At 36.7% G+C, this 27,526-nt stretch overlaps 1 protein-coding gene and 1 non-coding gene across 2 annotated transcripts in view; one reads left to right on the forward strand and one right to left on the reverse strand.

The window, feature by feature from the left end:
• The window catches only part of LOC138706586 (protein Skeletor, isoforms B/C), a 450,266-nt gene that overhangs the window by 343,409 nt on the left and 79,331 nt on the right, over positions 1 to 27,526 (forward strand). The window lies entirely within an intron of this gene.
• On the reverse strand, positions 2,322 to 2,393 carry TRNAC-GCA (transfer RNA cysteine (anticodon GCA)). The gene has a single exon. It is a non-coding gene; the product is annotated as a tRNA-Cys (tRNA).

The following is a 27,526-nucleotide window of genomic DNA, read 5'->3' on the forward strand; positions in this document are numbered from 1 at the left end:
ACATACATACATACATACATACAAAGCTACCAAGTGAACATTTTATAGTTTTTATTTTATATTACTTCTACAACAACTTATGACGGATGTACTTTTGTGTGACATCAGTGACGCACTCACAAGGGAAGGGTTTCGGCTCGAACAGGAATTTTTGGTTAAAAATTTGTACAGACGCTTACCTCACAATGGTGATGAAGACCGTAAAAGCATTCATTTGTGTAACTCTCCGTTTGGTTGGTATTGGTCAATACACTTCTTTAAAAATGTACATGAGGATTCTCTATAAAATGCATGAAACAGCATGGAGCAGAGCACTAAGCACAACACGCAGAAGCAACACCTGAACAATCTTCTGAACCACACTCCAGTGCTGAAAAATCAAATGCCACCTGAATTACATTTTTGAAGTCCGAGACTTGTTCAGGATTCACGTAACCAGCTGACTGCCAGGAATACTAAAGCATAGGGCGCCCTGCAGCAGACAACTGGTTATGAATAACAGAGTGCATTTTCATTATAAACACTCGATTTCCCAAGTTAAGTTCTGGATTTTCAGCAAGAGTCCTTATGTAATGTGTTATTCTCCGAGCATATATTTTGTATTGTCTAAGGAAATAGATATTCAGAGGCTGGATATATTTAGTTTTTTAGGTGGAATAATCATACATTCTATATCCTAGCCTTGGAATGATTCATTTATTAAGGTTGCGTCCTTGTGCACATTCAATGACTCACATAACAGCATATACTGTTGATTAGCTGCAATATTTTCAGACAGAACGTTGGAGAAAAATGTTTTTAAATGGACTTTAGACATTTTACCAGACGCACTAGCTTCTAGGCTAGGCTAGGCTTACGGGTAAGGTGTCCCATCCCCTTAATTTGTGCAGTGCTCTCCCCACCCCTCGACTTGTACAGTGCTCTAACAGACAAACCACACATTACACAAACGAATGCTTTTGGGAGCTTTACAGAGATGTAAAGATGGGCCTGTATACAAATTTTGGATACGAAATTCCTGTTCGAGCCGAAACCCTTTCCTTGTCAGAAGCAAAGTGGTACAAGTACAAGTTTTTAGAAAAGTGATATAAGTTAAGTCTATATAAATCTTTAATGTCACTTCTGTTCAGAGAAAAAGTAATATAAGTGCAATTCCAGTCAGTGCTGCTCCATGTTGGTCTTACTCTTGCATTACAATGCATACAGAGTTTTGACTGAGAGGCAAACTAATACAAGTGCATTGTTTACATATTGTTGTTGCGTTTCTTCTGTTTATGACTAATTAATTTGCCATAATGGATAGAGATAATATAATACAGCGGGGACTTTTCGAAACATCTTCGTGCAAGACCTGCACACATTGAGCTGGACCAACTATACAGTGATCCAATAAGGATAACTTTTGCTAAGTGGATAAACTTGCAATAGCTAAAGAAATTCATCCCACCCATACACCACTCTTTCTTTGATGACCTGAAGCATGAGGATGGGCCTATAATAAGGACTGCAGGACCTGGACGTGGAAGAGGAAGTTCAAGGAATACTCGCGGTAGGAGGCCTACATGACAGAAACACAGATGTTGTAGCAGAGAGAGATGTGACTTATTTAGATGAGGCTAGTGACGTAATGGGCAGCGACTAAGGCTGAATTTAATTTAAAATTAAAAATTTTCTTAACCCACTTCTTTCCGTTATATAGACACATTTTGTGTTATAATATGATAATGAGAAAGCTCAAGTGCTGTTTAGACAGGAATGTTTCAATATTGTAAGCAATGTTCTTGTTCTTGTTTTAAATAATATACAAATACTGAAAACCATTGCACTTATATTACTTCTCCACAAAAATATTTTCGTGGCAAAATATTACAAGTGACTTAGAAACCTATTTTACCTAAACTGATTTAGAATAGATAATTTCTGTTTAGGAGTTAAAAACATAGGTACAAACTATGCAATTGTAAATTTAAAGCAATATAGTCCTGTAACAGATTTTTAAATTTCCTTTTCAACTTCAAAGTCATTTATATCAAAACTTACTAAACGTCACTTGTATCACTTTGCTTCTGAGTGCCTCATTTATAACAATTTTTTTTATATTTTAAATTTATCGGTGTGAAATCCCATTCACTAAATTTTTGTTAACTTCTCTTTAAATACTCGTAAAAGGACAGTATTTAAATTGGTGGAACATTGTATGATATTGAGAAAGAAGAGTTTGAAATATATTTTCTTTGACTGTTTCAGTTTTCCCTGTCATTGTTATTCCCTAACAGTTATGAAATGTTTGATGAAAGAGTGATGGAACGGAGAAAAATTCTCTCCGGCGCCGGGATTTGAACCCGGGTTTTCAGCTCTGCGTGCTGATGCTTTATCCACTAAGCCACGCCGGATACAACCCCGACGCCGGTTAGAATCGTCTCAGATTAAGCTCCGTCTCTTGGGTTCCCTCTAGTGGCCGCCCTCTGCACTACGTCATAGATGTCTATGAACGCAGGACCGAAGTCCATACATGTGTTGAGGTGCACTCGGATTTAAGACGGCGCCCATACCGTCGGATCCCGGCCAACCAGTCACTCATCCGAGTGCACCTCAACACATGTATGGACTTCGGTCCTGCGTTCATAGACATCTATGACGTAGTGCAGAGGGCGGCCACTAGAGGGAACCCAAGAGATGGAGCTTAATCTGAGACGATTCTAACCGGCGTCGGGGTTGTATCCGGCGTGGCTTAGTGAATAAAGCATCAGCACGCAGAGCTGAAAACCCGGGTTCAAATCCCGGCGCCGGAGAGCATTTTTCTCCGTTCCATTACTCTTTCATCATATGATGACGCAGAATATCTGCATGGAAATATCATATGTACTTCGGTATATCTAAATATATATGAAATGTTTGTTTGACCACTCATCGGTCGGTATTCTATTTCCTAAATCTACAAAGTATAAAACCGTACAAAAAAAATCATTTGCAATATAAGGGTGGAAGTGAAATTATTGTGCAGAGTGAAAGGGACGATAGAGTACACTTAAATGAATAGAAAACCTATATTACACTTTGTGATTAAATGCACGGTTAATTAGAAAATTAAGTTGGAAGTTTCAGCAGTGTGGCAACATCACCGCTAACACACTGTTCTTTCTTCTCGTAATACAGATGTAAGAGATCAGTGAATTCAGTTATGTCTGTCTTAGCGAACTACCTCCCATCTCCCGTTTTGGCTACAATGTTGTAAGCTGGTCGCATCGTTCAGTGGCTTGAAATGAGTGGTTTTTAAATTAAATTTACATGTAAACCGTGCACGCTATTGAAATACACCAGAGGGAAAAGATAATGGATTTTTTATTAGATTTTCTATCGATATGGACAAAAATCACGATCCCACTCGTAGTTACCGAATAAGAGGGTGTTGAACATTGGGAAAAAGAAAAACATTTTTTTTCTGAAAAAACTATGCACTTTCCATCAATATGGTATTACAGTTTTTTTGTTACATTTAACATGAGTTATTCGCTCTGAAAGTCTGCAGGGTTATTCACTTCCACCCTCTATTTAACGATGCTCTAGTGCACATGCTGATTGCAAGAAATTGGACGCTTCCATCTTGCACCACTTTTTTTTTTTTTCGTGCATTGGGAGCTGCACTGACAGGCATGCCAATCACAGCTACCAATAGAAAGACTGTTGCCAATATCCCTAAGGGGAACTCCGGTCAGTACTTATGTTGCACACAATGAACTCGGCCGACTTTATCTCCTGACTTAGTAGCCCCATGAAAGATGCCTTATTGTTATCACTTATGATGTTACAACCAATCTCATCGACGTTATATAACCGAATAGTTGATACAGCGTCTTTAAATAACTGAAAAAAAAGTAGAACTTATTGAACGTCACATGTGTAGAACATTCTGCTTGGAAACTGCATGAAAGACTTTTTTCCAATCAACTGTTTCCATACCTCCTGAAGTGTGTGCATTTCAGTTTCCTGATATGGCAGTGAAGAGGGATTTGGAAGCCAACTTCACGATGCTGAGAGGTTTTACAGGCCTGTGCGGTCAGTTTGCAGAGCCTCGTTCCTTTACAGTTCGGCTTGATCTGTGGTGTCTAGGAACCTTGGGTAAAACGGTCTGTTAGCAGCACTTGACACTTAAATCTAGGTTATAAATTTAATACAGTTCTCTTCTATCACTTCTAAATTTACGGCATGTGAAAGTTTTTTTTTCCATGCGTTTCGCACAATCTAATTTTCTATATTTTGTGTTTGTCATAACCCAGCGCCGGGCATGAGAGCGGCTCCATTTAGCCGGCCAGAGCTGCTCTCGCTCCGCAAGGCACTTCAATTCCAAGCCGGAGCAGAACGCTCACGCAGTGGCGGACTCGCTTTACAGCTACCTTCCCTACGTTAATATAACAAGAGCCACGGTTGTTCTAATCATTCAGTCTGTCAGTACATAACAGTTTATAGGGATATTACATCAATCCATTGTACAGTACAGACTTTATAACACTCTTATTAATTTAATGGAATAAACTTCGCTACACACGCGCGATCATGCACAAATCATTAGGCTTATTTACAAAACCTATATGCACAGCGCTTTAACAAGTACATAATGGTTTTAACAATATAAACATATGTAATAAAGGATTTGAATCAGAAACACAAGAACAAAATTAATAATGAACATTCTCTTACACTTTTCTTTTGCATGAATAAACTATTGTAACAAAATCGTACTTCTGTCAATCTGAAATCAATGAACATTTTCTATTGAAACAAAACTTTTTGAAACTCAATAACAAAAGTAACTCTGTGGTTGTTTTCCAAGACTTATGAGGGCGTTTCATTTGCAGAAGCAGTTCAATATTTCAAACAAATGAATTACCTATGTTCAATCTCAAAATATAATTTAGGTTTTCGTCTGACATACAGCTTCTCAGGCGGATGCGGGTGCACCTTCAAAGTTCGCCATCTTACTGCAGAGTCAACCACTGCACTGACAGCGAGTGACGTACAGTATGCATACCTCACACCGCTCGGGAGAAATGCTCTTTAAAGAAAACAGCGCTCATTTCTCAGAATCACGTAAAGTGCCCAGCCCTGTCATAACCGGTCTTCGGACTGCTAACTGAACATATGGGGCCCTATAACTTCTCCTCCTCCTCCTCCTCCTCCTTCTTCTTCTTCTTCTTCTTCTTCTTCTTCTTCTTCTTCTTCTTCTGCCCAGTTTGCCGTTAGGCGTTGGGTTCGCCTCGCTCCGTCCAGACTCTCCAGGATTCCCGGTTCCTGCTCATTTTCTTCATTTCTGCCAATGTGTTACCTCTCTTTTTCTCCTATTCTTACCACTGTATCTTCCCAGTTTATCCTTGGCCGTCCCCTACCTCTTCTTCCCTCCACTCTCATTTCCATTACTTGCTTAACCTTCCTTTCTTCCGTCATCCTGTTTGCATGCCCAAACCATTTTAGTTGTTTTTCTTCTATTTCATTTATTAATGCTTTGTCTTGTTTTGCCTCCTCTCTTATTTGTTCATTCCTAACCCTATCTTTGTTAGTCTTTCCCATCATTCTTCTTAAATATTTCATTTCGACTGCTATTATTCTAGTTCGATGTTTATATTGTAAAGGTAAGCTTTCTGTTCCATATTGTAATATTGGAGCTATTATTGACTGAAATACTTGCAGTTTTGTCTTGTTGTTAATCTCCTTCTTTCCCACAATTGTACTATTTATTCCGTAATATGCATTTACTGCTTTCTTTGTTCGGTTTAGTATTTCTTGATATTTTTCCATCCCTACTTATTATCATTCCCAGGTATTGGTAGTTCTCTACTTTCTGCAATTCTTGATTGTTATATCTGGTGTTCAGTCATTCTGACTATATTCTTTCGATATCTTCATCACTTTACTCTTATCTATATTTATCTTCATTCCCTTTCTCTCCAATTCTTCACACCATTCTCCTAGTGCGTGCTGTAATCTATCCCTGGTGTCGGCTATGAGAAGTATGTCATCCGCATATAATAGCGCTTGTATATATACCGGTCTCAAATTCCAGTTTCCTATTTTTGTTCTGTGAGTTCTTCTTTTACAGATCTTATGTATTTCGTCCATGAATATCAAGAAGAGTAGTGGACTTAGACTATCTCCCTGCTTTACTCCTTCCTTCATTGCAAATTGTCCTGAAAGTTCTCTGTCTATTCTTACTATTCCGAGGGCCCTATAACTTACGTATAAAATATGTTAATTGTTATGTAAAAAATATTTTTATGCTATATACAATTGAAGGATTCAGAACCATAGTGGGCCAAGCGCCATTTACTAAAACCGTAGAAAACAAAGGTTAAAATGAAGTTATTACCATAATTCAATGGAAACATATAGCAAGTAATATAAAGTATACACATCCAAACTAGATGATATGTCAGTCTTCATTAAACTACGGTATTTACTTAACTTTAACCCTTGCTTTCTCCGTTTTTAATAAATGGCGCTTGGCCCATTATGGCTCTGAACTCTTCAATTTTGAGACGACCCCAATTATTATTCTAAAATAAGTCTTATTGTCACATAAGTTGGGCTGTAAATTGTCCAAATTTCTGTGTATGTGGTGATATGTTAGTGTCTCCGTTAATATTTTCGTGTGAAGTCTAAAGTTAAAACACAAGTAGCAGTTAAATGCGGAAGACTTGAACTGTGCTCAAACCTAGGACCAGCAGGCTATAATTGCGATGAATAAGCGTTAATAGTGGCGACATCACCGACGTTGCTGGTGCTGACAAGTACAAGTGCATTGTCATCCCGCGAAATTAGCATGCGAATACGAGAGCAATTAACTCTCACCCTCTCTCACCCCCAGCTAATTATAGGAGGGAGGAACTTATTCTTCAAACTGTGTGCGGTCTCTTTGTGTAGCTCCATCTATTCACAACAGCATTTGCAAATAACAGATTACTAACATCATTCCTTGTAGCCTGATTCTTTAGTCCACTATTCTGCAATGTTCTGCTCACAATTTCTTTGTCGCTGGTTTTGAGCTGTATGAGAAATTAAGTGCTGTGAAATTACATATTATGTAATTAATATTCTTAATTCATGCGTCTAAAAATACGAAAAAGTATCTGTCTTGAAAGAAAAGCAAATTTAAAACACTCATTTACGAGAGTAAATAATCTTTTACGAGTAAATAACACCAGGAGTTTCTGTAAAACCTTCCAAAATACAACAATTTGTTGTGAAAATCTTGAATACTTTAATCGTATATTGAAATTTAATAGCTCTGACAAGTAAAAAAATATTACCAGTTTCGTTCTCGCGGTCGACAGTTCAGAGATCATCTACACTGTTCCATCCTTTATATTTGAAGGGTTCAGAGCCATAGTGGGCCAAGCGCCATGTATTAAAAACGGAGAAAGGAAGAGTTAAAGTTAAGTGAATACCATAATTTAGTGAAGATTGACATATCATTTGGTTTTAATGTGCATACTTTATACTACTTGCTATATGTTTCATGATATTTTGTATTCGACAGATAATGGAGAAAAAATGGGAGCATAAGGGAACAGTTCATCAGTTATTCACAGATTTAAAAAAGGCATATGACTCGATTAAGACAGAAGTTTTATTTAACATTGTTATTGAAGTTGGTATTTCCAAGAAACTAGTTCGATTAATTAAGATGTGTCTCAGTAAAACATACAGCAGAGTCTGTATAGGTCAGTTTCTGTCAGATGCGTTTCCAATTCACTGTGGGCTAAAGCAAGGAGATGCACTGTCACCTTCACTTTTTAACTTTGCTCTACAGTATGCCATTAGGAAAGTCCAGGATAACAGAGGGTTTGGAATTGAAAGGGTTACATCAGCTGCTTGTCTATGCGGATGACGTGAATATGTTAGGAGAAAATCAACAAACGATTAGGGAAAATACGGGAAATTTACTTGAAGCAAGTAAAGAGATAAGTTTGGAAGTAAATCCCGAAAAGACGAAGTATATGATTACGTCTCGTGACGAGAATATTGTACGAATTGGAAATATAAAAATGGGAATTTATCCTTTGAAGAGGTGGAACAATTCAAATACCTCGGAGCAACAGTAACAAATATAAATGACACTCGGGAGAAAATTAAACACAGAATAAATATGGGAAATGCCTGTTATTATTCGGTTGAGAAGCGTTTGTCATCTAGTCTGCTGTCAAAAAATCTGAAAATTACAATTTTTAAAACAGTTATATTACCGGTTGTTCTGTATGGTTTTGAAACTTGGACTTTCACTTTGAGAGAGGAACAGAGATTAAGGGTGTTTGAGAATAAGGTCCTTAGGAAAATATTTGGTGCTAGGAGGGATGAAGTTACAGGAGAATGGAGAAAGTTACACAACGCAGAACTGCACGCATTGTATACTTCACTTGACATAATTAGGAACATTAAATCCAGACGTTTGAGATGGGCAGGGCATGTAGCACGTATGGGCGAATCCAGAAATGCATATAGAGTGTTAGTTGGGAGGCCGGAGGGAAAAAGACCTTTGGGGAGGCCGAGACATAGATGAGAGGATAATATTAAAATGGATTTGAGGGAGGTGGGATATGATGATAGAGAATGGATTAATCTTGCTCAGGATAGGGACCGATGGCGGGCTTATGTGAGGGCGGCAATGAACCTCTGGATTCCTTGAAAGCCATTTGTAAGTAAGTAGGGGAGAGTCGGGTAATATCGGACATCGGGTAATATCGGACAGTGCGACCACCATATGGTAGTACCTGAATGACATGGTTACGTTTTTCTATGCGACATCACAGAAACGTAACCATGTCAATCAGATACTATATCGTATGGTAGATGAAAGAAACTCACTGTCCGATATTACCCGCTGTCCGATACTACCCGACTCTCCCCTAAGTAAAAATACGGAAAAAAACATTTGTCTTGAAAGAAAAACAAATTGAAGACATTCGTTTACGAGAGTAAATAATCTTTTACGAGTTAATAATGCCAGGTGTTTCTGTAATTTATTATGAAAAAGTTGAATTCTTTAACCGTATATTTAAATTTAATATCTCTGACAATTACAAAATATTACCAGGTTCCGTCCTCACTGTCGACAATTCAGAGATCGTCTACACTTTTCCATTCTTTATAATTCGCTAGCACAAATACGTTAGGTCTAAGTCAAATTCATGCTTGATAGGCCTATACCTGTCATACTAGCTGCACGCACATAACATATTTTCGTGGGTTTTATCTGTTCAGTTTTGGGCTTGGCTTTACGAGGGCTGGACCCGTCTCTGGTCCATACACTTAGGCAATCTTTGCCTCATTATGCGCCTTATACAAGATGTTTAGAAAAAGCTGTCGTATATTTTTACCGGAGGTAGCATTGGTCGAAACCAGAAATGAAGTTCCTATAAACATGTGTCCAGAAACAAATATCCGTTGAGATATGGGCCATGCTGTATTGTGGCCTACGATACCCAGCTATCTGTTACGTAGACACTACAGAACAGTGGCTGTGCATCAATAAGAGCACAAGAGCAAGTGAACACCTTGTTTCCATTAATGCACGACTAGTTTTATTATTTAATACCGTATTGGCGTAGTGGGGATGTATAATATCAGGATCGAGTATTTTAAACTTCCCGCATCTTTGATAAACGTCTTATGTAAACTTGGCAAGCCGTGCTCTTTTCAAGAAGGTTACAGAAATTTCACGCATGCGCGGGAGAAAATTATCTTTCGCTGGCCGCTTATGACTCGTCAAGAGTACAAAGCATTAAGTGAACAGTGAATCTATCCTACAGATGTCAGGTGCATCGATGCCTGTCGTTTACGTGCTATATCTCGAGAAAATTTAATAAGTCTGTATTTTAGCCTGCAGGTATCAGCATCTCACTGTCGGAACGTTTACTTAATGTGGATGTGTGTACAGTGCTGCTACGAGAGTGTAGTTTGTGAATTACTATACTTCAGTATCGGCATAGTTTGGCTTTCAAAGACGTGCTGGCTGAATGTGATGGTGGTATGAATTTAAATATCTGTATGGTGGTGTATATTATTTAAGAATAATATATACTGCCATGTATTTATAGTAATCAATCTATGCGAATGGGATTACAGTAGTGGTATAGGCTATAGTGTATCAGTGTGTTATGAATCAAAATACAGTATATTACTGAACACACGCTTTTGTAAATTGTTTTATGTATTAATTTTTAACAGACGTAAACAATGAACTCTGTTCAATTAATTTTGAAGAGTAAAGAACTGGGTAAACTAGCTTTCCAGGAAAAATTGGAAATAAAAAGACTAGGTTTCATTATTATTATTATTATTATTATTATTATTATTATTATTATTATTATTATTATTATAATATGTTGTTTTGAATTTATATACGGTTTTTTCGACAGTGAAACATTGGAACCATGACATTTCATATTAGGCTAAAAACGTACGATTTCAAATTCTCTTCGATTTTGGAACACAAAATTGTGAACACACATAATATTTTATCACGAGCCACCACTGCTAGAGAAGATGCTCTATGTGTTTACCACGCATTGTTACACATGCTTCAATAAAAGATAAAGATGGATGGAGAATAAGGATAAATAATGAGATAAATCAATTGTATAAGAGACCTAATATAGTAACACAGATAATAGTACATTGTGCAACGAGCCTATAATGGTAGTAATTAAGACGCAAGTATGATTGTTTATGAAACGAGCGCAAGCGAGTTTCATAATTTTCATAAGAACGTCTTAATTACCATTATAGGCAAGTTTCATACGACCTTTTATGCTCGACCATATTTCTACCTTGAAAGTATTCAAAATTATTATTATGTGCGAACTGACCTGAATTGTGAGATGTGCGCAGACGCGAAAGTATTGATTTTTTCCGAGGCCGAATCTCATTGACTTTGGCACAGAATAAGATGAACATTACTCTGGCATAACCTGAAAATTGACTTAGAATTGAAAAACGAGATGACAAATTGAATTTATTTGTATATTATTTACAATTAACTCTAATTATTATAGTAACAGAACATAACCTTCTGCGACAGTATTGGATTTCCAGCCTCCGTGACTTTTCGCTAATTCTCTTTCGATTGCATATCCGAGAATAATCGATACTTGCGGTTTTATAACGGTACAAAGCTGACTTGTCATTGGCTGAGGTTTTATAACGGTACAAAGCTGACGACATTGGCTGAACACCTATACTTTAATGAGTAGGTGTACTTTAATGGCATGCATTAAAGGACTGCTACCAGGTGTATAATTACTACGTTTCGGCATGGTCGAGCATAAAAGCTAAAAGAATAGAATGGGCTGGGGTTCAAGGGAATATTTGAATGGAAACCAACAGGACCAAGAGCACATGGAAGACTAAAAATCAGATGTAATAAACAACCTGAAAAAATGTAGATTAAAATTGGAAGGTAGGCCTATCGGCCTACCAGTTAGGAAAGAATGGCGGAAAATTGTAGGACCTAAGCAGGAGGAGGGGGGGGGGGGGAAGAAGAAGAAGAAGCATGAAATGTTTTGTACTGGATAAAGACATAAAATTAGATTTTGGTTTATTTTGCTGGACATAGCCCTATGATCAAAATGGATGGTGGCAGAAGGATTAAAAAGATTTTTGATGGAAAAATAACCCGATCTTCGTAAGCTATTATTTTTTTGTTTATTGGAAGATACACAGAAAGTATCTCTTCTTATATTTTCAGCAACCCTCAATTTTCAACTTCAATTTCCCGCCAAAATATTGCCCCTCCCTCAAAATACAACAATATAGAATGATGCATAACACCGTCACAAGGCAGCAATAATAATAAACTGCACCCTCCCTTACTTGACACGCTACTACACCACCCCCGGCACACAATCTCACCCTTATTTCCTGATTCATTCTCTTCGGGCTATTGACCACCCTTATTGTCTCTCCACCCCAAACTGCAACCATGGAGAAAGCAGATATGTAGCTCCTCGTTAGTGAGAAAGAAGTACTGACTGTTACTAATGGGTGTCCCAAAGCGTGTTAACCAAGGAACGCTCTTCATTTCAGGGCTGGTGCAACACTTGTGAAGCGCATAGCTTTTTGTACCAACAGATTATGTTGATAACGACAAGTAATGGAGATGCTAAAATCAAGCAGAAGGAACTGTGCAGGTTCTTCGCTTCTTCTTCGTCTTCTTCTTCTTCTTCTTCTTCCTCACTTCATGGTATGGGCAATTACCCGTTCCGGCTTCAAAGGTCGCTCCATCTTTTCATCGGTCGTCCCTGATCTCTTCGTCCTTTTGGTTTATAATTTATTGCTTTCTTAGGAAGCCTGTAGTCGTCCATTCTCTCTACATGTAATTTCCAATCTTGTCTGTAATTGTCCATTTTATCAAAAGTGGGTATACTCCTAGTTCCTGCCTAATATCTTCATTTCTAATTCTATCTAATCTCGTGCATCCTTTTACTTTCCGCAAGAATCTCATCTCTCCCGCTTGTATTTTACTAGCTTCAGGTTTTGTTGTAACCCAACTTTCACTTCCATATAAAAGAGTAGGGACTGCCATTACATTGTGGAATTTCATTTTTGTTTCCTTTCTGCTTTTATTCTTCAATGTTCTATTAATTGTGCCACATACTGTCTGGAATGATTCGCTTCTTTCGAACGATATTCATTGGTTAGAGCAGGGTCGTAAGCAAGGAGGGAAGGTTACCAGGTTCGAATCCCTCCCTGAACTTTTTGAAAAAAAAAAAAAAACTAATATTTAAATTTGAGTGTTTTTATCCATAATCATTTCTCTTTCTCTAATTTTTCACTGTAAGAGTAACAAAATCTACATCGACTAAGGAATAGTACTCATACCCCTCCTTCAATATAATCCCTGTGCTCGGTGTTGCGGCACGTTCGAATTATAACAATGCTATCTTTGTTATAGAGAGACCTACCGTCTAGTACCGACCTTGTAATAAAATAAAACTGACACAATCTGAAATTTAACTTGTGAAAATATTGAAAAGTTTGTTTTGATAGTTCTGCAGTGCAAATGTTGTTAAATATTGCGCATTGTCGATTTTAAACTCATTTTAAGAGCAGTATTCACCCGTTCGTTAGTTTGAGTTCTAACTTTATTGTGAAACGTTCGTTTTGTGTATATTTGACAGTTCAAATTTTTAATATAAACTTCACATTATCGTTCCGGGTTGTTTGATATGTCTAAGTGACGCAAAACTCAATTTCACAATTTGTTTTAGCAAAAAGTCGCGTAGTGAATCTCGCGAGGTTAGTGAACATTTCACATGCAAATGTTTCTTCGCAGGTGTAGGTTGTACATCCCATCCTTACCTATTTATCTGAAACTTGGACTTTAACAAACGTGATGAATCTAAATTGAAAATACTTGAAATAAATGTGTTCATAAAATATTTGGAGCATTTCAAGATAATACTGAGTTAGCCGAGAATATAGAATGAGAAAAAAATGGAACAATTTAAAATTTACATAATCATCCAAATATAACATAAACGTAAGACAAGACAATTAAAATGGATAGATCATGTGATCAGAGCTCCATGAGAAAGGAAAATTAGGAAAGTCACAGAAGAAAAGCCGCTTATCCAGGAAGAAAACCATTGGGAAGATCGTGTATGATATATTTAGATTATACAGGCTGTTAAAAAAGTATCCAATATTTTAGGAAGTGATGGTATGCATAAAAAAAAAACTGTCTCATAAACATGGGTCCTACAACATATACTATCTGAGATCTGAACTTGAATATGTATATCTCGTCCTAATTTTACATTAAACGTTGAATATGTTTATTTCGTCCTAATTTTACGTTAAACGTCGAAAATGGCCATAATCTGTCAATTTTAGATCATCACAGCGTTAAATTGCGTGATTTACATACTGCTATTATGCGTCTGCTCTCCAACAACATGGCGGCAAGCGCAGCGTTCAATTTGCCCCGATTTCCTTGTTCTGCGCAGCCGAGACTGTAGGGGCTTGGTTAAATGTATGAACTTTAAAAAGATTGGAAATATATTTACGAGTAAATTTTGGGACCTGGCCCTCGTCTTATAGAAAAATAATTTATTGCACTAGGTAGCCATATATATATATATTTATATTTATATATATATTTATATATACACACATATATGTATATATATAATTTATTTCCAAGCAATAGCCTGCCCAGGCATCCTGGGTTGCCAAAAACACAGAATAACACACATATAAGAATAATAACGATTACAGTGAAATAGATGAGTCAAATTGAAATGTGAACTAGGAGCTTAAATTTAAGAAATAATAAATTTGTGCATATATTGTAACAATCGCACACTAACGGATAGAAAGGGGGGATTATGATATTCCGTATAAATGATTTTTCAGAATCGCCACAGATCCTTTAATGCTAGAAGTAATTATTTTTGGAATGATGTCATGGATTCCAAATGTTTTGATAGTGTTTACAGTTGATCGTGGGATGGTGCCCCATGTACTTCCCAGATGCCTTCCATCTGATATTTTTCTCGAAAATACGGAATAGTAGGGTCATAAATGTTTCTCTTTGTTGACCTCAGATGGTTGGGTCTGGCTCATCTCAAATCTAACAGTTGGGTCCAGTATAAAGCCTTTACTATTAGTTTTGTCTAGAGCCACGATGTCCGCTCTTCTAATTCCGCCGCCTTCAGACGCAACGCAGTGCACCTCTCCATGGACCTCGAAGAATCTTTTTCTAAGGGCCTGTAGTTTTAGGATGTTATGATGGCGTAAATTTCTCAGGAGTTCTCCATGCTGACAGGATCCTAGGACTTGTGCTAAGGTTTCAATCTCGTTGCAGTATCTGCAACGGAAACCGTCCAAGGATCTCCCATGAAGACTTCTCACTGGTGCTACGTTGTTAGCATTCATCTTAATTGCGTCCCGCCATTCAGAGGAAGACAGACCCTCCTTAGAAAAAAAATCTATTTATTTCCGGGAGTATATTCTTGAAATAAAATAACACCTTTTCCTTTATGTGGAAGCGCACACCATTTGTCGTACTCTTGTTTCCTAAGATTTTGTCGTAGTTTATGGACATTGATGTTACTTATATCCAGATCTTCAGGTGGAATTTTTAACTTCCTTGAACAGACTTTCTTTTCTGCTGCGATGTTCCTTGTAGAAACGACAAGAGGATTCGAGGTTCTCAATAATGTGTTGCAAATATTAATAACATATATACAAAACGCTTCGTATAGTGTTGTTGTTAAAGGAGCTTACGTATGTTATTTGTATTTTTAATATATTCGTACTTAAAATTAGTAGTAGTGATGAAATGATTAATGACCGTTCAAGAGATTGTCATGAAACTCTCTTACGACACGGTTGACAGAAGCCGGAAGCGGTAAGAAGGTAAAGCGGGCACACTATAATAATTTTATGATATACCTATGTATGTATGTATACACGTACTTAGGAAATAACCTTAAGGAACTCAGAAATCGATTTCCTTGCTATGAACATGTGTGTGAAATGTAGCTGTGTTCCGTAAAGTTGTGAAATTATCGAAACTCTGGTGTACATGAACAGAAACAAGTTCTCATCTACATTGATGTTTTATGCAGCATAAGATATTTCCGACGCTCATAGTATTTGAATTTATTGCTATATGTTAAAGGGGCTATGAATAAATTGAATTACTACAAATGGCAGAACAAACGGTCCCCTCCGAATCTCCCCTTTATTGAACATTAATATACGCGATGATGGGTCGGGCGCGTCCCCTTCAAGTGCGATAGCAATCTATTGCTGCAGAATGACACAATTAGTATTTTAATACATTTTGTACTCGCTACAGTGAAATGGTTCTTTGTCAGTTGGTAAAACTGAGTAGAAGTATTCCTCGTAACTGCTAAAGAAAAAGTAGGGGAGTAGTGGGTACAGTGAGACACAAAATATTAAGACATATTTATGCCAGTGAAATTTCAAGCATTTTTAAAATCAAGTGCAATAGAATAGTAATATACATTACAAGAGCGGTATGTTGACGTTTTCATGTTCCAGGAAAAGATTGAAAAAGCGAAACGTAGTTGAGCTTTTTTAATTTCCGAGAACATGAAAACAAACATACCGCTCGTGTATCGTACATTATTTTGTGCGAAGATCGTTTATTACATACCTGAAAGACGAATTTATACTTAGTTGCAATGAAATCTCCATGTTGGTTTCTGTTTAATGACGGCAACTTCGGAAAACCAAAATATCTTTCTTCAACATTGTTGCTATAAAATGTTTTCTGTGTTTACTATACTCCAACAGGCCGTGATATACGTCTGTCTTTTTTTCCCCCAGTCTATAAATGCGAACTTAAAACAAACGGAAAGGTTATGTAATGATTTATTTTTCATTTTAATATTTTAACAATATTATTTATATAACATATTGCAGTAATAACATCGTCATCTGGAATCTTGTTGATTTTTTCACGGCTTCCTTAATGTTACTTGTATCAGGAATGCAATAAGTTTCGTGGAGTAGTAGACTTTACTTAATTTTTGCAAATATTTAAAAACAATAATTAACATTGCAATTTAGGTGCAATTGCAGTGGTAAGTTTCCAATTTATAATTATTACTATGTTAAAAGTCTCTAAAAATAATATGTTAAAAGCCTAAAGCAGTAAAATGAATGTCGCGCTTGAGCGGTAAGAAGAGGGAAATTGTTATGTGTGTTACGTTGGGAATACTGAATGTGGTATTTCACACTTACTGCGTATTGGTTCTGTGCGGAAAACAAGCAAATACACACGATCTCGCACAAATATACATTAAAACATGGAGTACAATAATACATAAACAGAAATGTTAATAGATAAAGGACATAATTTACAATTTCACTGTTCCCATTCTGGAGGGTACAGTGAGACACCACAGTGTCTATTAACGGACATTGAAATGATTTACATTTATTTCAAAAGAAAAGAAAGCTTGCTGTCTCTTTATCTTGCCATGTTCTGTAGACTTATTTAGAATCATTTTGATGTCTGACTTCGAAACCATTGAAACATCTAGAACATTTGGAAAAGTGAATTTTCCATGACTTTTCAAACTTTTGCGAAATAATAATAATGAACTTTTGGTGACAACAAAACTTATAATTATAAGAATTTAATTTAATTCTTTATTATTTTTCAATATTTTCTTAAATTTTGTGAATAATTTTTTATTTAAGAAACCATTAAAATGTAATGTAAACATTATTTTAAGCTATAGTTCCTAAATTGGTTACTAGTTGTTCATTTTTAGTGTTAGTTACCGGTAAATGTAATATACCTAATTAAAGTTTATTTTTGCACATCATTGGTACATGGGAACAGTGAGACGTCTCAGTGTACCCTTCAATGGCATGTCTCACGGTTCCCTTTACGCATCGTTCGTTTAAAAATGGCACCATCACTTCAAAATCAAAACAAGAAAGACGAAACTTTGCAAAACATAATCTCAAATACCATAGTATTAGGTAACAAAACATTCATATTTCTATTTCATTTGTATATCCAATATAACCTTCATTAAACACAAGCCAAAATTTTACTTCTAGAGTGAAAAATTACTAATTATTTTTTCATCACTCACCTTTAGAACTGGAATCAAATCGAGTATGAAAATACTGTTACTTTACTCATGCAACATACAACTCTACTGTTACAAACATTTCAACATCAAAATTTACCATCTAATAAAAAATGTCTCACTGTTCTCCCCGTCTCACTGTACCCACTTCTCCCCTATCTTAGGTAAATTCAGAGCTTCACTGCCTTTCTCTTCGTCATGCTGGGACAGAGACAACCTCAATTCTTGGTATCTCGCAAGCTATTCTGGCCAAAAATAATTACAAGATCTCAATTTTAGTTGTGTGAATATTGAAGTGGCTGATACAGTCACGACATCAAGCCGAGTTCTAGAGGAGGACGTTCCCTCTTTGGACAAGGTTGCTCTGAATTTCATCCACTGTTGAGGTTTGTGGAGAGGACGTTCGGTTTCAGGTTTGTAATTAAGACCAAGCCAATAGAGGAAGTTGGTGGTTAACATGTTACGAATTCTAAGGACTCTCAAAGATACGGCAGTCCGTGTGTTATCCAACAACCAACAAACCAACCAACCAACCAACCAACCAACCAGCGATGACTCTCAATTGCAGCACTGAAGATCAAGTTATTTGCTGAGAAATAATTGGCATCTTCTATCTCATGAACAAAGCGTATAATTTATTGCGAATTAATTCACGTACTTTACCTGCATTTATTTTATATCTGATGTACAAGCTCGACACTACATGTCTTCCTATAAATACGCTGTTGATAATAATAATAATAATAATAATAATAATAATAATAATAATACTTACTTACTGGCTTTTAGGAACCCGGAGGTTCATTGCCGCCCTCACATAAGCCCGCCATTGGTCCCTATCCTGAGCAAGATTAATCCAGTCTCTATCATCATATCCCACCTCCCTCAAATCCATTTTTATATTATCTTCCCATCTACGTCTCTGCTTCTCCAAAGGTCTTTTCCCTCCGGCCTTCCAACTAACACTCTATATGCATTTCTGGATTCGCCCATACGTGCTACATGCCCTGCCCATCTCAAAAGTCTGGATTTAATGTTCCTAATTATGTCAGGTGAAGAACACAATGTGTGCAGTTCTGTGCTGTGTAACTTTCTCCATTCTCCTGTAACTTCATCCCTCTTAACCCCAAATATTTTTCTAAGTACCTTATTCTCAATCACCCTTAACCTATGTTCCTCTCTCAAAGTGAGAGTCCAATATTCACAAACATAAAGAACAACCGGTAATATAACTGTTTTATAAATTCTAACTTTCATATTTTTTGACAGCAGACTGGATGATAAAAGCTTCTCAACCGAATAATAACAGGCATTTCCCGTATTTTTTCTCTGCTTAATTTCCTCCCGAGTGTCATTTATTGTTGTTACTGTTGCTCCAAGATATTTGAACTTCTCCACCTCTTCAAAAGATAAATTTCCAATTTGTATATTTCCATTTCGTACAATATTCTCGTCACGAGACATAATCATATACTTTGTCTTTTCGGGATTTACTTCCAAACCTATCTCTTTACTTGCTTCCAGTAAAATTCCCGTGTTTTCCTTAATCGTTTGTGGATTCTCTCCTAACATATTCACGTCATCCGCATAGACAAGGAGTTGATGTAACCCGTTTATTTCCAAACCCTCTGTTATCCTGGACTTTCCTAATTGCATACTCTAGAGCAAAGTTAAAAAGTAAAGGTGATAGTGCATCTCCTTGCTTTAGCCCACATTGAATTGGAAACGCATCTGACAGAAACTGATCTATTCGAAGTCTACTGTACGTTTCACTGAGACACATTTTAACTAATCTAACTAGTTTCTTGGGAATACCAAATTCAATAAGAATATCATATAAAACTTCTCTCTTAACCGAGTCATATGCCTTTTTGAAATCTACGAATAACTGATGCACTGTACCCTTATATTCCCATTTTTTCTCCATTATCTGTCGAATACGAAATATATGGTCAATAGTTGATCTATTACGCCTAAAACCACACTGATGATCCCCAATAATTTCATCTATATATGGAGTTAATAATAATAGCTCTATAACCATCATAATTATCCTAAATAATATGAAATTGATTATTTTCAACTGCATCAGTTGACTTCACTACGTTTAAAGAACATTAATTGTCGCAGATTCTGCTTTTGATCAAGTAGACACTGTGGTTCTTTCCCGAGAAGAACGTATTTATCTTATCGAATATATGTTTTGAAAAGGTGGTATGTTTAAGGAATTGGTGCAGCAGAAATGTTCTAACAAATTTCCAGAAACACCATTTCAACATCATAGTCTAATTTATTGATAAATTCCGTGAAACTGGCTCAGTGAATGGCGCTGAACGGAGTAGCAGACCACCTAAACTGAGCGATGACAAGCTAATGGATATTTTTTACTCTACGCTGCAGAGCCCATTAAATAATTACGTAACAGACAGTTATCGGTCTTCCAACAGTGCATAAAGTAATGTCACTTCAAAAACTGGACACAAAAGGCGATTCAGCTACTGCGAATGGTTTCGAAACTTAATTCGATAGAGAAATGTTCATTTTATCGATGTTGATTGCATTACGGGCGAGACGGTTATGGGCGTCGGAAAATCCTCATAGTTTACTTGCCACATCACTATACGGTCCAATGCTTGAAATTCAGGTTCGCATTTCTCTAAGTCGTACTCTTAGTTTTGTTTTCTTTAATGAAACAATCTGTAGCGAACGTTGTTTGTTTTGACATTCTATACTATTTTATCAGAAAAGTTGAAGATGAAATTAAGTACTCGGGTTGGAAAGTACACGGCGTCACTGCTCACACAGCTGACATGTCTACAACGTTTGACTTAGGCTTTTAGAGAACGCATCACCTTAAAAGAATCTATGGCCCCCACGCTCTCCAGACCTAACTGAATTGTACCACGTGATACGATAATGCGTAAAGTTGCATCTTACCCACTGGTATTAAAATGGCCGGTATAATTATTGAAATATTCAAACCATCAGAATTTCAACGACATACCATACTTAATATCTACAAAATTTTAGCGTTTTCAGTCTTAGTTTACGGTAGTAAAGCGTGGGCACTTAGAAAAATAGATGAAGGACGATAGTCATATGCTGACATGCATTTTATGACATGGACAGCGAGGATATACACTTTTAGGTTATCTAAACAACGAAGACAACTTCCAGGACCTGAAAATTGAATCAATTTTGAAATACAGTAGAACCTCAATTATCCGTCACCCTATTAACCGATTGTTTGATTATCCATCTATCTTTCTCTCGCTTTTTTTTTTTTTTTTTGCTGCAGAAATATATAACGTACTGTACATTGTATTAGCACGTTATTTTTTCTAGAGTGTGTCATTACAAGCCTTCATCGTTATGCAGTATGGTCTACTTTTCGAGTTGTCGTACTATATAACTTCTATATAAAATATCTTCTACGAGTGTCAAAAGAAATCTTGTGTTAAGTATCGAAAGAAAAAGTGTAGGCCTAAATAATTAAGTGGTTTGGAGAAAGAGAAACTGTGCCTTATTTCGCATCAGAATACGAGATTTGAGTGTATAGTATGTAAATATACATCTTGAGACCTCCACTATTTCTGTCTTTACACAGATAGCAATTACAAGGAATTTCCTTTTCCTTAAAAATCCGTCGTTGACAACCAGACTTCAATTACTGGACTTCTGATCCACTACCTAGCGTGTTAAGTACAAGACCATGGAGGAAATTACGAAAGTGTTTGTGTTATTCACTAAATTTACAAAAATCTCTTATGGCACGGATTATCCGATTTTTTCGATTAACCGTTCAGCCCATCCCCTTCATTACCACGGATAATTGAGGTTCTACTGTACATTCATAGTAACAGAACTCAATAGAAATAACATGTGGATAGAATGAACAAGCTTGGATTTCTCAAATTAATCTCATGTATACACCAAGTGGTCGTCGACTTCCTGGAAGACCTAAAAGTAGATGGCTAGAGACCGTAACGGACCAGTGTGGCCAAATGCTTACACGTCGATGATGATAATAATGAGCAGGCCTGGCGGTTTCGGTCCCGTGGACGTAAGGTTAATGGTACATTTATTCTACTAGATGTTGGTCGCATGGCATGAGCAGATGTCATTTAAACAAAGGTGTGTATGCACCGATGGATATCGGCTGTGTGCACGAACAGTTCTAGGAGGCTACAACTATATACCTACTACTTACACAGACTACAAGTTGTTTCTAAAATAGGTAGTTAAAGCTAAGTTGCACACGTAAAGATACATAACTTGAAATAAAATTAACTCTCTACATACCTTACTTACATATCTACATATTTAAAGAACAACATATGAATAATTTAAATAAATTATGTATATAATTATCTAGCCGACTTTCTGAAAAACCGATGTAGGTTACACACATTTTCGAAATGGATTACGATTGAATTCGATGTTTTTCCCTATCCCTCTTATTCTAGAGATGATTGTACCATGAAAATACTGGTGTGTACTTACAGAACTTCAAACGTTGAACATTTGAAAATGTCTTACAGTAGGATTTTTTTTTCGATTTTCTTTAATTTTACACAACTCTCTGGAAAAGTCAATTTTGCCGTTCGGTTTTGTTTGTCACTTGCAATGCATGTCTGCTGCATCCTTATTTTCCATTAATGCAATATTTTTCTTATATATCTTAAGGTACAGTCACACGTCGCTACTTTTGCAGCGCTGCAGTACAAAAAACTGCGCAACTCTTGTACTGCGACGTGTGAACAGCGGTGCAACCCGAAAAGTAGCGGCTGCCGAACCTGCTGCCCGCTACTTTTCCATGCTGCGCGCAGCTTAAAAGTAGCGACGTGTGAACAGGGTTCTCAGGGTTGCAGCCGCAGCATTTTTGATATCGGTTTTGTTGAAACTTTTGCTGCGGTTGCGACCAGTGTTGCCACCCAAATGTGCCAATGATACTTTTATTGTTTGGATATATTTTAATGTTAGATGTGATGAAAATAAATAATTTGTAACAGTTAATAAATGTACAACACAATCTGAGTATATTTTCTGACGATATAATTAATTTTTTTTTTAATTTTCCGTAGCGTAGTCTCAAACAGGAGGGTTGCCAACATTGCTTATGAGAATATGCTGTTGGTTATCATTTAAGTACTGTATATAGGCATTTTTAAAAGCTTTATAGTAAAAATAATGCCAATTTCAGAATACTAGTTAGGACTGAAAAGCAAATAATAGATAAATAAGCTATCGCATGACTTTCGTAATAATGCGAACATAACCACAAAATGTATATTGGGAAGTCAACACGGAGATGGGAACCTGCAGCATGACTGCGGCTGCAAAAGTAGCGCCTTGTGTGTGAACAGACTCGCAACCTCCAGTTGCAACTTTTGCAGCACTCGGGTTGCGCAGCACGAAAAGCAGCGTGCAGCGCGCTACTTTTGGCTTACGTGTGAACACGACACGCAACTTTTGCAGCTGCAGTACAAAAGTTGCGCAGCAAAAGTAGCGACGTGTGACCGTACCTTTAGTATTACAATGGGCCTATACATTTGCGTTTTCATCCCCTTGTAACTGAAGGACTAACCTTGCACTGAATTGTTTACTGTCCAGTTCCTTCACAATGTTTTACCTAATATTTATTCGTTGAAGCATATTATTTCCGCTGTATGCACTGAACAACTGACCTCTCGGTATCTTCATATAACATCGCCTCCTTAAGATCACTGTAATCAGTGGTTGTCTTATGCTGAATGTAAACAGAGACTGCATGACGTAGACCAATAGTCACTACCCTATGTGCACGTAACTTTCTTTTTTTGTTTGGGTTCTGAATTCGCCAGCTTTGATAATGAGTAATCAGTCCAAGCGGGAATCGAACCCATGCCCGAGGGAAGTTCCGGTCAGCAGGCAAATGTATCCACCGCTGGAGCTGCAGTGGAGGGTTGTAAACGACTCAAAGGGACGCCACGAATCCAAAGCGGAAAGTAGACAATTCAAGTGGATCTTTATGATAAGGCAGGCTATCACTAGAGATATGACTTTCGGATTTGTTGGCTGAAGAGAAGGCATTGTGCGGAGGTCTAGCCGGTTTAGTCGAGCAGCACAATCGACACGCAACTCATTTCATAACGGGTGCAAAAAAACCTACATACGCTGCAGTGCCTAGGGATAATTACGTCACGGCCAGTAATTGCCTGCACCTACGTCTATCGCAATTACGAACGTATTGATGCATGCATCCTCTCTTCTAGTCTGGTGGTCAATTAAAGTTTACATCCACTTAAATCTATCAATAGTACTAATGCATAACCTAATTATATTTTATCATTTGCGTCATTTTATATAGGAATCATACAAATGTTACTAATGACTATTTCGTTTATATGACGTCATTCCATTTTCGACCAATGAAGTGTAATGCAATTTTGAATTCCAACCAATCGCAGTCACACGTTGCGATAATTTTTGCAGCTATATTTATCGCTATCAATTTATCGCATGGTCGTTCTTTTTTTTTTTGTCGTTGTCGCCAACTGTTTCCCCATAAATTAATGATCATGAGTACATTAAGATGCAACTACACGGTTAAACTTTTCTTTCAACTTTAAAGCAATGGATGCAAGATTGATATTTAATATTAATTAATATATTTACGCAGTAAAGACGACGTTCAAAACTGCGCACCATGTAGACACAAAATCTTCATACATCTTAATTGAACGTACCTTTTAAACTTGATTCTTTCGATATTCTTCCCAGATTGCACGCATACGCGATTGGTATATTGAAATGTGTAGATGCAGCTTTAGTTCCGTTACACACTACAGCGAGAATGCGTTTGTAGAGCTATAAAAAATGTTTTCGTGTAGCAGTGATTGTAACGGTCGAAATAAGGTACAGCTGACATTGGTCTTGCTCCCACAGGTTACTTAACGTATAATTGTAGCCTATAAAATTTGTATTTTGTGAATGAAATTAAACAATTAATAGAAAGTCAGATGTTCAAATTTATGTAACATCATCGCATATCAAACCCAAAGACCTTGCATAGTAATAATAAGATCTTTGATCAAACTGCCTTCCGTATGGGGTAATAAAATTCGTGTTTTAATTAGGCCTATCTATACAGAGATGGCTTTCACTGTGTAGCAACATGTCTCGCTGTGAATACATAAGCATTGGTATATAGCTGTCCCCACTGTTACTCTTAAATTAAATTATGATTTCAGCAGATAATGAAAATGTATTTATGTTATAATAATAAGAGAAAAGTGCAGTACATGTAATTAACATTGTTAAACCTCTATTTCGCTTTTCGCAATTGGCATTACTGAATAATAACTTCGAATTTCTTTATTGCAGTAATCGATATTTATCTACGAGTATTTCAACTTCACAATGTCTGAATAGGTTAAGTATTCGTTAATATACAATTATTATTAACATTTTGTAATCGAATTTTAGAGATATATTATTTACATTTTATTTTATTCACGAAATAGTCCTAATAAATGTCACTCGAGGTCTGAGATTTCCCAGATAAATCTCAGACCTCTCGTCATTACTATAGATAAACAGTCTTACTAATAAACCGTGTATAGTTTTTATACGAGACTTATGCAGAGTTGAGACAGAAAACGCTACTAATAAACCGTGAATAAGCTATGGACGTATAAACAGGCTGTAACTATACAATGGGAATTGCTTTGCAGTAGTTATATACACGAAACCCCTTGTTTAAGCGTTCGTATCGACTGTCATTTTATGATGATGTTTACCTTGTAACCACAGAAGAACAAACCAAAGATCATAGAATTATTAGAATAATATTGCTGTAGCTTGTACTCTATGACCTAAATGTAGTGTGGTAATCGATTAGAGCCAGTTGTATTATCGATATTTAACACGCCACACTAGAGCGCTCTACCGGATCCAGTAGAGAACCTCAGATATTCTATTACCTTTCGTAACGAAGTAATGACGAAACTATGACGTAGCTGTGTAACAGTCATACTGTTATGCACGACGTATGTACTGATTATTAGTAAGGAATTTACACACGACTTATAGACGAGCTACTCATTGTATAATTATAAGACAGTTAAACGTCTATATATAGAGTTTTTATTAGTAAGAGCCAAACAGCCTTGCTATTAAACCGTGTATAATTTTTATACGATACTTATACAGAGTTGGGACAGAAAACTTTACTAATAAACCATGCATAAGCAATGGATGTATAAACAGGCTAAAACTATACAATGCGAATTGCTTTGCAGTAGTTATATACACGAAACCCCTTGTTTAAGCGTTGTATGATGATGGATGCCTTGTAACCAAAGAAGAACAAACCAAAGAGCACAGAATAATTAGAATATTACTGCTGCAGCTTGTACTCTTTGACTAAAATATAGTGTGGTAATCGATTAGAGCCAGTTGTATCATCGATACCTAACACGCCACACTAGAGCGCTCTACCGGATCCAGTAGAGAACCTCAGATATTCTATTAGCTTTCGTAACGAAGTAATGACGAAACTATGACGTAGCTGTGCAACAGTTATACTGTTATACACGACGTATGTAGTGATTATTAGTAAGAAATTTACAGACGACGTATAAACGAGCTACTCATTGTATAAGTATAATACAGTTAAACATCTGTATATACAGTTTTTATTAGTAAGACCGAAAATATTTAGCATCTTCCTCGATTAGCTGTAATCTTATATTTATTACAGTTAATACTGTCACACCTTTGGGGATACCGAGACGTAGATGGTAAGATAATATAAAAATGGATTTACCTTGCAGTTGAGGGAGAACCCTGAAAAACCTCAAACAGGAAATTCAACCCAACTGGGAATCGAACCCGGGCCCTCTGCGTAAGAGATTCTTAAGTCTTGTCACGTGTGTTCTTTATTTCGAGGAATTTTCTCGCAAACCTTCGATATTTTATGATGTCTTCAAGTATACTGTGGCAATATTTTCCTGTCAGACTTGCAGGTAAAGCATGTTGACAGCAAAACAACTTGTTTATTCAGTTCTTACATATGACGTTATTAACAGAGTATAAGAAGATTTAAAGGGCTGAAAACACAATATAATTGGCTAGAAAGACGCACCTAGGCGTAGCCAAGATACTGATAATTTAGTCATAGCTATGTTCGTCTTTTCTTTTCTTTCGATCACGTGCATCATCATCTTCTCTTGCGACCCTTCTTTCTCTTCACTCTCTGCACCTACAATGGAGTTTGCCGTACACAATGAGGCATTGTCAATCGATGTGTGATTCCTCTATTGTGCCACAGTATAAACACAGTCTAGTATATACAGTCGCGAAGCTTGGGGTGATTTTTTGCATTTCTCGCGATAGTTGCTAGCCGCTTGGAGCGCTGTGTGTACTAGGAACAATAGACTGTCACTGGTATCGTGATCTAATACAGGCCGTAAGGCAGACCATGTGACTCGCTTAACCCGATCACGAAGGGCGGCGTTTCAACCAAATAAATTAATTGGAATGCATGAAAAGTAACATATATTTCTCTAAAATGTAGTGTGATTGCATTAATAAAATCTAAAACAATGATTACTAGACACTTCAGACATAATTCCTTGCGAGTTAAGTTGTAATATTATTTTTTTTGGTGTGAAAATTACATTGTTCGTATGTGTAATAGACCTACCTGCCATTATTTCGATTAAATATTGCGAAATTCTTGTACATTCATTTATGCACGATTCAATAATTTTCAGTTGCACCGCACGAATATTTAGATATGTTGAAATTATAGGTTATGTTTACTGTACCAGTTGCCCCTTTCTGTCTAACGTTAGTGGTCTCCAATGCCCTGCCATTCATATGGAAATATTATAGGTTATGTTTACTGTATC

The sequence above is a fragment of the Periplaneta americana genome, chromosome 1 (genome assembly GCF_040183065.1).
Source record: "Periplaneta americana isolate PAMFEO1 chromosome 1, P.americana_PAMFEO1_priV1, whole genome shotgun sequence".
In the NCBI taxonomy this organism is placed as follows: Eukaryota; Metazoa; Arthropoda; class Insecta; order Blattodea; family Blattidae; genus Periplaneta; species Periplaneta americana.